The sequence below is a fragment of the Podarcis melisellensis genome, assembly GCF_964234715.1.
Source record: "Podarcis melisellensis genome assembly, chromosome: 8".
Taxonomy (NCBI): domain Eukaryota; kingdom Metazoa; phylum Chordata; class Lepidosauria; order Squamata; family Lacertidae; genus Podarcis; species Podarcis melisellensis.
In genome coordinates, this window is record NC_138540.1 from 86,536,564 (window position 1) to 86,548,889 (window position 12,326).

General features: G+C 51.0%; 1 protein-coding gene across 1 annotated transcript in view; it reads left to right on the forward strand.

The window, feature by feature from the left end:
• The first annotated feature begins 1,053 nt into the window (after nt 1-1,053).
• Nucleotides 1,054-12,326, forward strand: part of ITPKC (inositol-trisphosphate 3-kinase C) — a 31,020-nt gene continuing 19,747 nt past the window's right edge. The window contains exon 1 of the mRNA XM_081922326.1: nt 1,054-1,181. The gene's annotated coding sequence lies outside the window, so the exon portion shown is untranslated. The remainder of the gene's footprint in view (nt 1,182-12,326) is intronic.

Below are 12,326 nucleotides of genomic sequence, written 5' to 3' on the forward strand. Positions count from 1 at the left end.
AGTCTTGTCCGACTCTTTGTGACCCCCTGGACCAGAGCACGCCAGGCACTCCTGTCTTCCACTGCCTCCCGCAGTTTGGTCAGACTCATGCTGGTCGCTTCGAGAACACTGTCCCACCATCTCGTCCTCTGTCGTCCCCTTCTCCTTGTGCCCTCCATCTTTCCCAACATCAGGGTCTTTCCCAGGGAGTCTTCTCTTCTCATGAGGTGGCCAAAGTCTTGGAGCCTCAGCTTCAGGATCTGTCCTTCCAGTGAGCACTCAGGGCTGATTTCCTTCAGAATGGAGAGGTTGGATCTTCTTGCAGTCCATGGGACTCTCAAGAGTCTCCTCCAGCACCAGAATTCAAAAGCATCAATTCTTCGGCGATCAGCCTTCTTGATGGTCCAGCTCTCACTTCCATACATCACTACTGGGAAAACCATAGCTTTAACTAGACGGACCTTCGTTGGCAAGGTGATGTCTCCTTTTTGAGATGCTGTCTAGGTTTGTCATTGCTTTTCTCCCAAGGAGCAGGCGTCTTTTAATTTCATGACTGCTGTCACCATCTGCAGTGATCATGGAGCCCAAGAAAGTAAAATCTCTCACTGCCTCCATTTCTTCCCCTTCTATTTGCCAGGAGGTGATGGGACCAGTGGCCATAATCTTAGTTTTTTTGACAGGCTCCCCTTACGTCCTGATGAAGCCTCCAGACTAGGCGCAGTCTATCTGCCTCCCTGGGTTCTTGGGGACATTTGGCTACTGCGTGACCCGGAGGCTGGCCCTGATCCTTGTGCCCCGATGACGCTCCTCTGTCCCGGGGAGGGCGCTTGGGCCAGCCGCCTGTCCCTCGTCCCCCCCCCCCACCCCATGGCGCTCCCGACCTTCCTCGCAGGCTTGTTGTTGCGAGGGTAGACCTGGGGCGGGCGGCGAGAGCAAGCGAGCCCGGCGTCGGGGCTCCTCCCGCGGGGCGCGCCCAGGGCGGCGGCTCCACCTCCCGGGGCGGAGCGCAGGCGGCGGAGCCAGCCGGGCAGCTCGGGCGCAGCAGCCTCGCGGCCGGAGGGACGGAGCGCGCGATGCGCCTCGACGTGGGAACCGCCGCTGCCACGGCACCCCCGACGCCCACGGCGCCTGCCGGGCCGGCCGCGCCCCCCTGTCCCGGTCCCAGCAGCAGCGGAGAAACCGGCGGGTCCGGAGATGTCCAGGTGAGGCTTCCCCTCCTCGCTCCGGGGTCATCCTGCCGGGCAAGGGTCCCCATCCTCTTGCGGGCTTTCTGGGGAGCCAGCCCCGAGGGGGCGGTCCGGTCCTAAGCCAATGCGCCTGGCTTGGTCCGGAGGGCTCCGGTCCGATTTCCAGAATTGTGGTTTTGAGTTGGGATTACCTGCGTGGCAGCGGGTAGGGCTAGATGGACTCTCGGGGTCCCGAACAACCCCACAGGTCTGTGATTCTCCCCTTATTACAGAGGGGACTCCGCGTGCGCTTGAAAGACCCAGCGGAGCTTTCCTTCCTTCCTTCCTTCCTTCCTTCCTTCCTTCCTTCCTTCCTTCCTTCCTTCCTTCCTATCTAAAAATGGGAGAGATCCGCATGGGCATCAATCCAGAAGCTGGTCTCTTGGGCTTTGTTTCTTAAATTGCCGTGGCGACCCGGCTTGAGAGCAGTACATGTGAAAAGGATCTAGGAGTCTTGGTTGACCACAAACTTGACATGAGCCAACAGTGTTAAGCGGCAGCTAAAAAAGCCACCTGGAGTACTGTGTCCAGTTCTGGGCACCACAGTTCAAGAAGGACACTGACAAACTGAAACGTGTCCAGAGGAGGGCAACCAAAATGGTCACAGGCCTGGAAACGATGCCCTATGAGGAACGGCTAAGGGAGCTGGGCATGTTTAGCCTGGAGAAGAGGAGGTTAAGGGGTGATATGATAGCCATGTTCAAATATATCAAAGGATGTCACATAGAGGAGGAAGAAAGATTGTTTTCTGCTGCTCCAGAGAAGCGGACACGGAGCAATGGATCCAAACTACAAGAAAGAAGATTCCACCTAAACATTAGGAAGAACTTCCTGACAGTAAGAGCTGTTTGACAGTGGAATTTGCTGCCAAGGAGTGTGGTGGAGTCTCCTTCTTTGGAGGTCTTTAAGCAGAGGCTTGACAACCATATGTCAGGAGTGCTCTGATGGTGTTTCCTGCTTGGCAGGGGGTTGGACTCGATGGCCCTTGTGGTCTCTTCCAACTCTATGATTCTATGAAATCGGTTGGGATTACTTTCGAGTAAGCACGTTCTAGGGATGCGTTAAGTGAACACTTGCCCTTGCTGTAGTTGTATTTTTGAGATATGGAAGGTGCAGATTGGGCTGCTCTGGCTTATAGGACTCTTGTGGGTTACCGAGATAACGCAAAGCACTTAGAACTCTTGCAACAAGCTGCACGCCTTCAGCGTTGTCCCATTTGCCCCCCCCCCCGCAATCCTGTATGGGGATCCAGGGTGCTGGACGAGGGCCAGAGAGACCCACATGCAAATCCTCCTTCAGCTGGGACGCTGGTCTTTGGCCAGGGCCTCTCTCTGCAAGCCTGACCTACCTCAGAGGGTTGTCGTAAGGTTGAAACAGAATGAGTGTTGAGAATCAGGTACACGCTGGCTGTACATGGAGTAAATGATAGATAGATGCGTGTCTACATGGTGGGAAGGCCACTGATTCCAAAGGGGCTAGCTCTGGCGGTAGTATAAGGTAAAGGTAAAGGGACCCCTGACCATTAGGTCCAATTGCGGGCAACTCTGGAGTTGCGGCACTCATCTCGCTCTATAGGCCAAGGGAGCCGGCGTACAGCTTCCGGGTCATGTGGCCAACATGACTAAGCCGCTTCTGGCGAACCAGAGCAGCGCACGGAAATGCCGTTTACCTTCCCACTGGAGCGGTACCTATTTATCTACTTGCACTTTGACGTGCTTTCAAACTGCTAGGTGGGCAGGAGCAGGGACCGAGCAACGGGAGCTCACCCCATGGCGGGGAATCGAACCGCTGACCTTCTGATCGGCAAGTCCTAAGCTCTGTGGTTTAAACCACAGCACCATCTGCGTCTTATAGCCCTATAGTAATAATAAGAATTTATTATTTATACCCCGGCCACCTGTATGGTTTGGTTAGCGAGTGAGTGTCCTGGAAAACCACCATCTACAACAGGGGTCGGCAAACTAAGGCCCCTGGGCTGGATCAGGCCCACCTGGGTAGGCAAGCGCTGGGTCTGGGGAGTGAGGAGGAGGCCTCTTCTTCCAGCCCCCCCCCCAAATTGCCGCTTTTCCAGCCCTCCACAAGGTCTGAGGGATTGTGTACCGACCTGCTGCTAAATTTTTTGCCAACCCCTGCTCTACAAAGTGGGCCGGGAGGACAGGATGAGACCTGGCAGCCCTTTTGCTAACCTTGCATTGCAGGGGGTGGACTAGATGACTCGTGGGGTCCCTTCCAACTCTATGGTGCTATGAATCCCATGGAGGAGAGGTCTCTCAATGGCCCCTAGCCAGGGTAGCTCTGCCCTTCCTGTGCAGTCAGAGGCAGTAAATGTTTCTAAATCCCAGTTCCTAGAAGCCCCAGGAGGAGGGGAGAGTGTTGCTCTTGGCTCGGATCCTGCCTGCGGGTTTCCCATAATGGGCATCTGGTTGGCCCCCATGAGACAGGAGGCAGGACTAGATGGGCCCCCTTGGGCCTGATCCAGCTGCAGCCTCTTCTGACATAGTCTACACACAGACACATGCATTCAAACCGGAGTTTCGGTTTGCTTTGCATGCTGCAAAAGGGAAGGGAAAATTACACCGGTAGGCAAATGTTTGCAATTGCCGCTGGCTCACCTGAAAAATGTTCCCGTTGGCCCAGCGCATGGTGGGAGGTGGAGCAGAGGAGAGGAATCTGCATTATACTCAAATCAGGCTGCTGGCGTGTCTAGCTAAATGTTGTTGTTGTTGTTTAGTCGTATCCGACTCTTTGTGACCCCCTGGACCAGAAAACGCCAGGCACTCCTGTCTTCCACTGCCTCCCACAGTTTGGTCAAACTCATGCTGGTAGCTTCGAGAACACTGTGACACCATCTCGTCCTCTGTCGTCCCCTTCTCCTTGTGCCCTCCATCTTTCCCAGCATCAGGGTCTTTTCCAGGGAGTCTTCTCTTCTCATGAGGTGGCCAAAGTCTTGGAGCCTCAGCTTCAGGATCTGTCCTTCCAGTGAGCACTCAGGGCTGATTTCCTTCAGAATGGAGAGGTTGGATCTTCTTGCAGTCCATGGGACTCTCAAGAGTCTCCTCCAGCACCAGAATTCAAAAGCATCCATTCTTCGGCGATCAGCCTTCTTTATGGTCCAGCTTTCACTTCCATACATCACTACCGGGAAAACCATAGCTTTAACTATACGGACCTTTGTTGGCAAGGTGATGTCTCTGCTTTTTAAGATGCTGTCTAGGTTTATCCTTGCTTTTCTCCCAAGAAGCAGGCGTCTTTTAATTTCGTGACAGTCTAGCTAAATATGGTCAGCTAAATATTGTCAGCACTGACCGCCAGCAACAAAAGTTTGCCAGGGTTTCCGACTGGGGACATTCTTGCCAGGAGCTGACAAGGATTGAACCTGGGTCCTTTTTCTTCTTGCTGCACTGGCCAGCCTGTTGCTCGAGGTGCCTGCACTGGGGGCTTCTGTTCCCCCCCCCGGGAACCCATGAAAAATGTCCTCACCCATCTTATGGGCTTCTCTCGCTCAGGCGCAAGGGCTCACACTGTGCTGCCAAGGGCTTTTGTTTGGCCTCTTGGGCCTTGTATGGGGTGGGAGTGGGCCCTGCCAGCTGAAGCTGTGCTCTGGGGCACCCCCCCCATATGCGCACTTGTAAAGTAAAGGTAAAGGGACCCCTGACCATCAGGTCCAGTCGTGGCCGACTCTGGAGTTGCGGTGCCCATCTTGCTTTATTGGCCAAGGGAGCTGGCATACAGCTTCCGGGTCATGTGGCCAGCATGACTAACCCGCTTCTGGCGAACCAGAGCAGCGCACGGAAACACCGTTTACCTTTCCACTGGAGTGGTACCTATTTATCTACTTGCACTTTGATGTGCTTTCGAACTGCAATGGGAGCTCACCCCGTTGCGGGAATTCAAACCACCGGCCTTCCGATCAGCAAGTCCTAGGCTCTGTGGTTTAACCCATAGCGCCACCCGCGTCCCTTCCACTGAGCTATAGCACTTCCCCAATTGGCTCCATACTCACTCATGAACTGCCCATGCACCCTCCAGATGTTTTGGACTACAACTCCCATCAGCCCTGGCCCATCAGCCATGCTAGTTGGGACTGATGGGGCTTTTAGCCCAAATTTCTGGAGAGCACACCAGGTTGGTGAAGGCTTTAATGGAGTTTTGTAACGTTATGGAAGGTATAAGGTAAAGGGACCCCTGACCATTAGGTCCAGTCGTGGCCGACTCTGGGGTCGCGGTGCTCATCTCGCTCTATAGGCCGAGGGAACCGGCGTCCAGCTTCCAGGTCATGTGGCCAGCATGAGTAAGCCGCTTCAGGCGAACCAGAGCAGCGCACGGAAACGCCGTTTACCTTCCCGCCGGAGTGGTACCTGCTTATCTACTTGCACTTTGACGTGCTTTCGAACTGCTAGGTTGGCAGGAGCAGGGACGGAGCAACGTTGCGGGGATTCGAACCACTGACCTTTTGATCGGCAAGTCCTAGGCTCTGTGGTTTAACCCACAGCGCTACCCGCATCCCATACACACTTGTAGGATGGAGCCTTCCCACTGGTCAGATCCTGCCTGCTTCATAGGAATATGAATGGTTGGCTTCTCAGTGGCAAGGATTCCTGAAACTTATTATATTTATTTGTTGCATTTATTATATCCTACCAGTTTCTGTCAGGAGCTCAAAGTGGCATACACTGTTCTCCCCTATTAACAGAAAAATCCGAGGTCTCCCTTGGACAAAAACAAAGACACCAACCAGGATAACTTGGGAGCAAAACAGCAGCCTGTAGGCTTGGCCTTTATTGATCTGTTGCAACAGGGTGTTCCCTCACCCGCAGGAGAGAGGAGGGACACAGAAAAATGGTGTGCAAGGCCTTATGAAGACTTTTGAAATTGCCACCCTGTAGATCAAGACCACCCCCAGAAACATCACACATACATCACAGAAGGGGTGTAACCTAAGACCACCCCTCAGATACATCACACCTACATCACAGAAAAGGCGGTCTAAAACAGAAATTTGAATATTGTTTTTCTCCTGTCCTTGTTTATCTCCTGTCTGGCAGGTTAATTGATTGGATTGCCTGGGGAGCCTGGCCATTCTTTTGTAATGATAAATACTTAGTTCCTGGACCAGGTCACAGGCTCACACCCTATTCAAACACAGACATACCCTTAAGACAGGATTTGTGAAGGAAGAGACAATGAGGAGGCTTTTCCATTTTCCTTTGACCTTGCAGAGAAAACATTTGGTCAGTTTGGGACAGTTTGGGAATCAAAATGGTTCCAGGTCGGTCTTCCTGTGATGATCTATGTATGTGCTTGGCTGGTACACTTATGAACATTTAACATATATCTAAGACCTCAAAATTCCTATCACACCCCCCCCTATGATTTAATCCTTTCCGAGAGGCAGAGACTGGCCCCCACGCTCGACCAGTGAGCTTGGGGGCTGAGTGGGTGGATTCGAACCCTGACCTTTCTCAGGTCACAGTCCAGCACTCTAACCACTACACCAGCCGGCTGTTTCATCCTAAAAAAGCAATCTTGTAGCCACATCAACATCCTGTGGGGTAGGTTCGTGGGAGAGCATCTCTTTAGCACGCAATGGGGTCATTTTCGCAGAGTTGGAAGGGACCCCGAGGGTCATCTAGTCCAACCCCGTGTAACTCAGGAATCTTTTGCCCCACGTGGGGCACGAACCCACAACCCAGGGATGAAGAGCCTCATGCTCTACTGACTGAGCTATATGATTAACAACAACAGTAATAATAATAATAAATTTGTATACCACCCTATTCCCACAGGTCACAGGGCGGTTCACAGGATAAAACCGCAATATAAAACCACAAAATACATAAGCAAAACAAAAGCAACCCAGTAACTCCCGAAGGTTCAATCCTCGCTGGCTTCCTCTCCAGGAAGAACTGAGGGAGATTTTTGCTTGAAAACCAGCCAGCAGAGAAGATGCTGTGCTGGTGTTTGTGTGTTATCACAAAGGGCCTTCCAGCAAAAAAACACCTTGTCCTCCGTACTTTGCAGGTGAGATGGAGCTGACAGAGTCATGTGATGGATGGTGTGAGGCTCTTGGTCTGGAAAGTTGGGGGAAATGCAATTAACCAAATCTAATTATAACCCAGGAGGCGGCCAGACGAGGAGCAAGCCCTTCCCCTTGACTTTATCTCGTATTGTTCAATTCATAATTTGTTCCCCTGACCCAGTTAGCCACTGACATGCAAAGTGATTTTTGTCAACGTGAGATCTGAACGCCAAAGCAAAAAACAGCAGCAACAACAACACCCCCAGTTCTTTATTTTCTGAATCCTGGACCTTTTGCTGCTTCTTGGCAATTTATAGTCACACTTTCCTGTTTTTTTAACATACGTTTTTCGTAACAAAGGTCTTGGGGAAGAAAAGGCAGAAACTTGACTCTTAACCTTATATATTTTTCCTCCTGTGAAGCGAAAGCGCTTTTGGGTGAGCCAAACCGAGAGGGTTTCCCCAGCCCTAGCTGGAGTTCGAGGAAAGTATTGGTGTCTTTTTTAAAACAACAACAACTAGTTGACAACACTGAAACTTTTTTTTTTTAAAAAAAGACTGAACCGTGAAGTCTTGCACCTTTTTTCTCTCTCTCCCCAAAACATTTCCACATTAGCTGGCAGCTCTTGCCCCGGGTACAAAGCAAAATGTTTCCGTTCCTAATGACGCTTTTTGAACTTTGGCACTTGCAGAATGATTGTGCATGTGTGTGTTTTTGTGTGTGATCTTTTACAGAAGCAGGCGGGGGCCTTTCTCATTTAGGGGAGAGGGAGAGATTAGCCTCAGAGAGCATGGCTTCTCAAAGGATTGTTCAAAAACCTAGCTGGGATTTTGCGAATTTTGGAGAACAGCTCATTTGACCACAGATCTCTGCTACCATAGCAGAATTGGACCCGCATTGCCGGCGTTGGACTAGATGACCTTTGGGTACCCTCCACCTCTGCACTTCTGCGATTCTGTATGTTGCTGTCTTGCACAGGCCAAAGATTTCTGATTTCTCCTCCTTTTCGTAACGTAAAATCGAAAGATACAGACAAACAAAAGCGGAAACATCAGCAAAGTCACAAATGACAGAGGGTATATTTTCCAAATACAGTGGTACCTCGGGTTACATACGCTTCAGGTTACAGACTCCGCTAACCTAGAAATAGTGCTTCAGGTTAAGAACTTTGCTTCAGGACAAGAACAGAAATTGTCCGGCGGCGCGGCGGCAGCAGGAGGCCCCATTAGCTAAAGTGGTGCTTCAGGTTAAGAACAGTTTCAAGTTAAGTACGGACCTCCAGAATGAATTAAGTACTTAACCCGAGGTACCACTGTAGGCAGAGAAAAATAAAAGCAGGAAAACAGATCCCAATATTTTGTGATGGGGGGGGGAGGAGGAGAGGATATTGTATATATGAATCTGACACGTCATAAATGAAATTCCACCGATCAGTGTGGAAATGTCCTGGTTCTTCTTAGAAACACACAGTTTGTGGGTTCTTTCCTCTACAATAGCCAGAGTCTGCATCTTCCTCTCTTGCGGTGAGAGATTTCAATATCTGCAGTGTCTCCCATTTCTGGGCCAAAGAAGTTCTTGCGGCGGCCAGCAACCCTGGCAGAACCTCCTTAGACGAAGTTACTGATCATCCTAGAGGCTTGATCGGCTTAGGGTTAACACTGTTAACGTTCCCGGCAGTGCCTCTGAGAATGTGCAGAGTTCATTTCCGCACCACGGCGAAACCGCCACGTGTGGGGAGCAGGGATAACGGGCCGGGCTTCTGGGTCACAATGTGGCCTCAGCGCCTCTTTCTGTGAGCAGCATCCGGGTGGAATTGTTCGCTCTGCAAAGGAGGTGCTCACTTTCTGCTGCACAAATAATTCCCATTTCCAGAGGCAGCACCAACCTGCCGGTGATTCACTCACGCTTCTCTCAGAGGCACCGAAACCAGGCCTGGCAGGGCTGGATGCGGCCTGGAACTCGGAGATGCCAGCGGGCTGACTCACCCGGCAGGAGATGGCTCACCCGGGACTGGAGATACCTGTTTTCCCCAGAAGGTTGCTGCCTTCTTCCTGGCTCTGATGCTGCCCTTTTGTGGCTTGTTAGGGCAGGAGCTGTGGGGAATTGAGGGGGATTTTTTGCTTACGCTCATTCCCAGACTGGGCATTGCGTGGATCTGGGTCTCCCGAGACTGGCGGATGCCAACCGAATCCAGGAGCGCCTTTCAATTGCGCATTTAAGCGTGAAAAGGATCGCATTGTTTCGTTCTTGTTTCTTCCTGTGATGGTGATGTTGCTTGGGGCACGAATACTACTATTATTACAACTATAGCTATTTATATCTCAACCCTTTTCCTGCACTGGGGACTCGAGGCAGCTTGCGCAAAACTAGAAACAACACGGTTAAAATGCATAAAGCTAAATGCTTAAAGTGGACGCGGGTGGCGCTGTGGGTTAAACCACAGAGCCTAGGACTTGTCGATCAGAAGGTCAGAGGTTCGAATCCCCACGAAGGGGTGAGCTCCCGTTGCTCAGTCCCTGCTCCTGCCCACCTAGCAGTTCAAAAGCACGTCAAAGTGCGAGTAGATAAATAGGTACCACTCCGGCGGGAAGGTAAACGGCGTTTCTGTGCGCTGCTCTGGTTCGCCAGAAGCGGCTTAGTCATGCTGGCACATGACCTGGAAGCTGTACGCCCAGTGGCGTAGCGTGGGTTGTCAGCACCCGGGGCAAGGCAAGTAATTTGTGCCCCCTAACCCATGGATTTGCGCCCCCTAACCCTAACCCCCAGGTGTTGCGCCCGGTGTGGCCGGCCCCCCCTGCACTCCCCACGCTACGCCACTGTGTACGCCGGCTCCCTCGGCCAAGAAAGCGAGATGAGCGCTGCCACCCCAGAGTCGTCCACGACGGGGGCCTAATGGTTAGGGGTCCCTTTACCTTTAAATCATAAAGACAGATTTCATTCATTTGTTTCGTGAAACCTCCAGGTGGCTTGATTGTAAAAACAGGCAAACCCCAAAGTGGTTTACAAAAAGAGAAAACAGTAAAATCAAGAAGAACATACTATGCAGAAAATTAAATTAGAAAATAGAGAAAAGGCAATCATTAAAAGGTAAGGAGACACTCGTAAAGTTAAAGCAATATAAAAAACAAATCTATTAAAATATAGCAAATAAAGCACCACAGCTTGTTAAAAGCCCTTTTCTCAAAAAGCTGTCAGTTCCTGGAGGCCTGGAGGAATAAAACTTTCCTCATGGTTCATGGACGGAGGCTGCTGGCTGGCAGGGAGGCTCAAGGATGGAGGTCTGAGTTCAGGCCGAGGTGAACTTTTGGAATTTGCAACCACAAAATGCCGCAGCGATGGCAGCAGCCCTTTAAAAAAACCAACCCAGAAGTATTTGACAGAATGAGGGCTGTCTTTTTGCAGATTCCTGTGGGTTCAGAGTTTCCTATGCATGAAAATGAGACTTCAAAGGCCCAAAGGGAAGAATTGAGGCAGGCTGAAAACTTTCGTTTTCCCTCTGCTGACTGTCTTATGAGAATCTGGTGTTCTCTGAGCATGGACTGGAAATAAACATCTCCTGTTCCATCTGTCCCCAACTTGAGATCTCACTCGCGGCGGCGGCAAAAATATCGGCACGTCTGTGTCAATGGAAGGGCACGTGATTCTGGGAATGAGCTGGCTGCATGTGATCTGGGGAGATCCATTCACCTCCCCTGTCAGAAAGAGACTGTGATGCCGGGGGCGGGTGGGGGAATCCCTGCGGCCTCCGCTTATATTCAGATCGACATGGCACAGATTAGACAGCCGTGTTTTTCTAAACTGGCTGGGGCTGATGGGAGTTGTGGTCTAAAACGTCTGGAGGGCACCAGCTTGGCAAATGCTGGAGCAGATATTCAAAATTGTTGTTGTTGTTTAGTCGTTTAGTCGTGTCCGACTCTTCGTGACCCCCTGGAGCAGAGCATGCCAGGCACTCCTGTCTCCCACTGCCTCCCGCAGTTTGGTCAAACTCATGCTGGTAGCTTCGAGAACATTGTCCAACCATCTCGTCCTCTGTTGTCCCCTTCTCCTTGTGCCCTCCATCTTTCCTATGCAATATTTTTCTTTACAGCACTGGACTTTCCTTTCGCTTCCAGGCATATCCGCAACTGAGCGTCCTTTCGGCTTTGGCCCAGCCGCTTCATCAGCTCTGAATCTACTTGTCCTTGTCCTCCGCTCTTCCTCAGTAGCATGTTGGACGCCTTCTGACTTGAGGGGCTCATCTTCCCGTGTCATAACTTTTATATGCCTGTTGTCTTTGTCCATGGAGTTTTCTTGGCAGGGATACTGGAGTGGCTTGCCAGTTCCTTCTCCAATTCAAAATACAGTGTGCATTACAAAGGCGGGCGGGAGGGGGGGGCCGAAATCCCTGAATTCAAGAACTAAAGTATTTACCGTCTCAAAAGAATGGCCCAACTGGCCAGGCAATGCAATCAGTGACCATTATCAGGTGTCAAGGCACACACCCAAATTTCTGTTGCAGACGGCCTCTTTCTGTGATGTCTGTATGCAGGATGCTTTCTGGTGGTCTTTGGCTAAGGAGTTGGGCAGGTTCAAAAGTCTTCAAAGGTTCTAGCACGCCTTTGCTCTGGGTCCTCACCTCTAGGAACTCGGTTGCAACAGGAAAACAAACACATTCCTCACATTCACTGGATCATGCCACCACTCAGTTTTCTCTGATAACGAACTTAGGAGAACACCGGATCCCTTGATGGAGAGTTGGGCTGCTAAAGCCAACCCCAAATTTTGCTATAACAGCCAGAGCCATCTTTCCCATAGGGCTTAGTGGTGCGTTGCGCCAGGGCGCAGGCCTCTCAGGGGGTCCCCAGCAAGTGGCTTCCTGGACCATCCGTGGGCCAGATTGGGAAGGCGATTGGGCTGCATCTGATAATTATAGATTTTTTTTTACACCCCCTCGAGGTGTATTTCATTTTTTAAAAAAAATTATTAAAGATTTTATTAGTACAATAGAAAAGATAACAGAAAAAACAGAAAACAAAACAAGAAAAGAAAATATAGAATTAACATCTTTTAGTAACCATATTTTCTTCGCTTTTTGGACTTCCTCACATCTCTCGCTCCTGCGT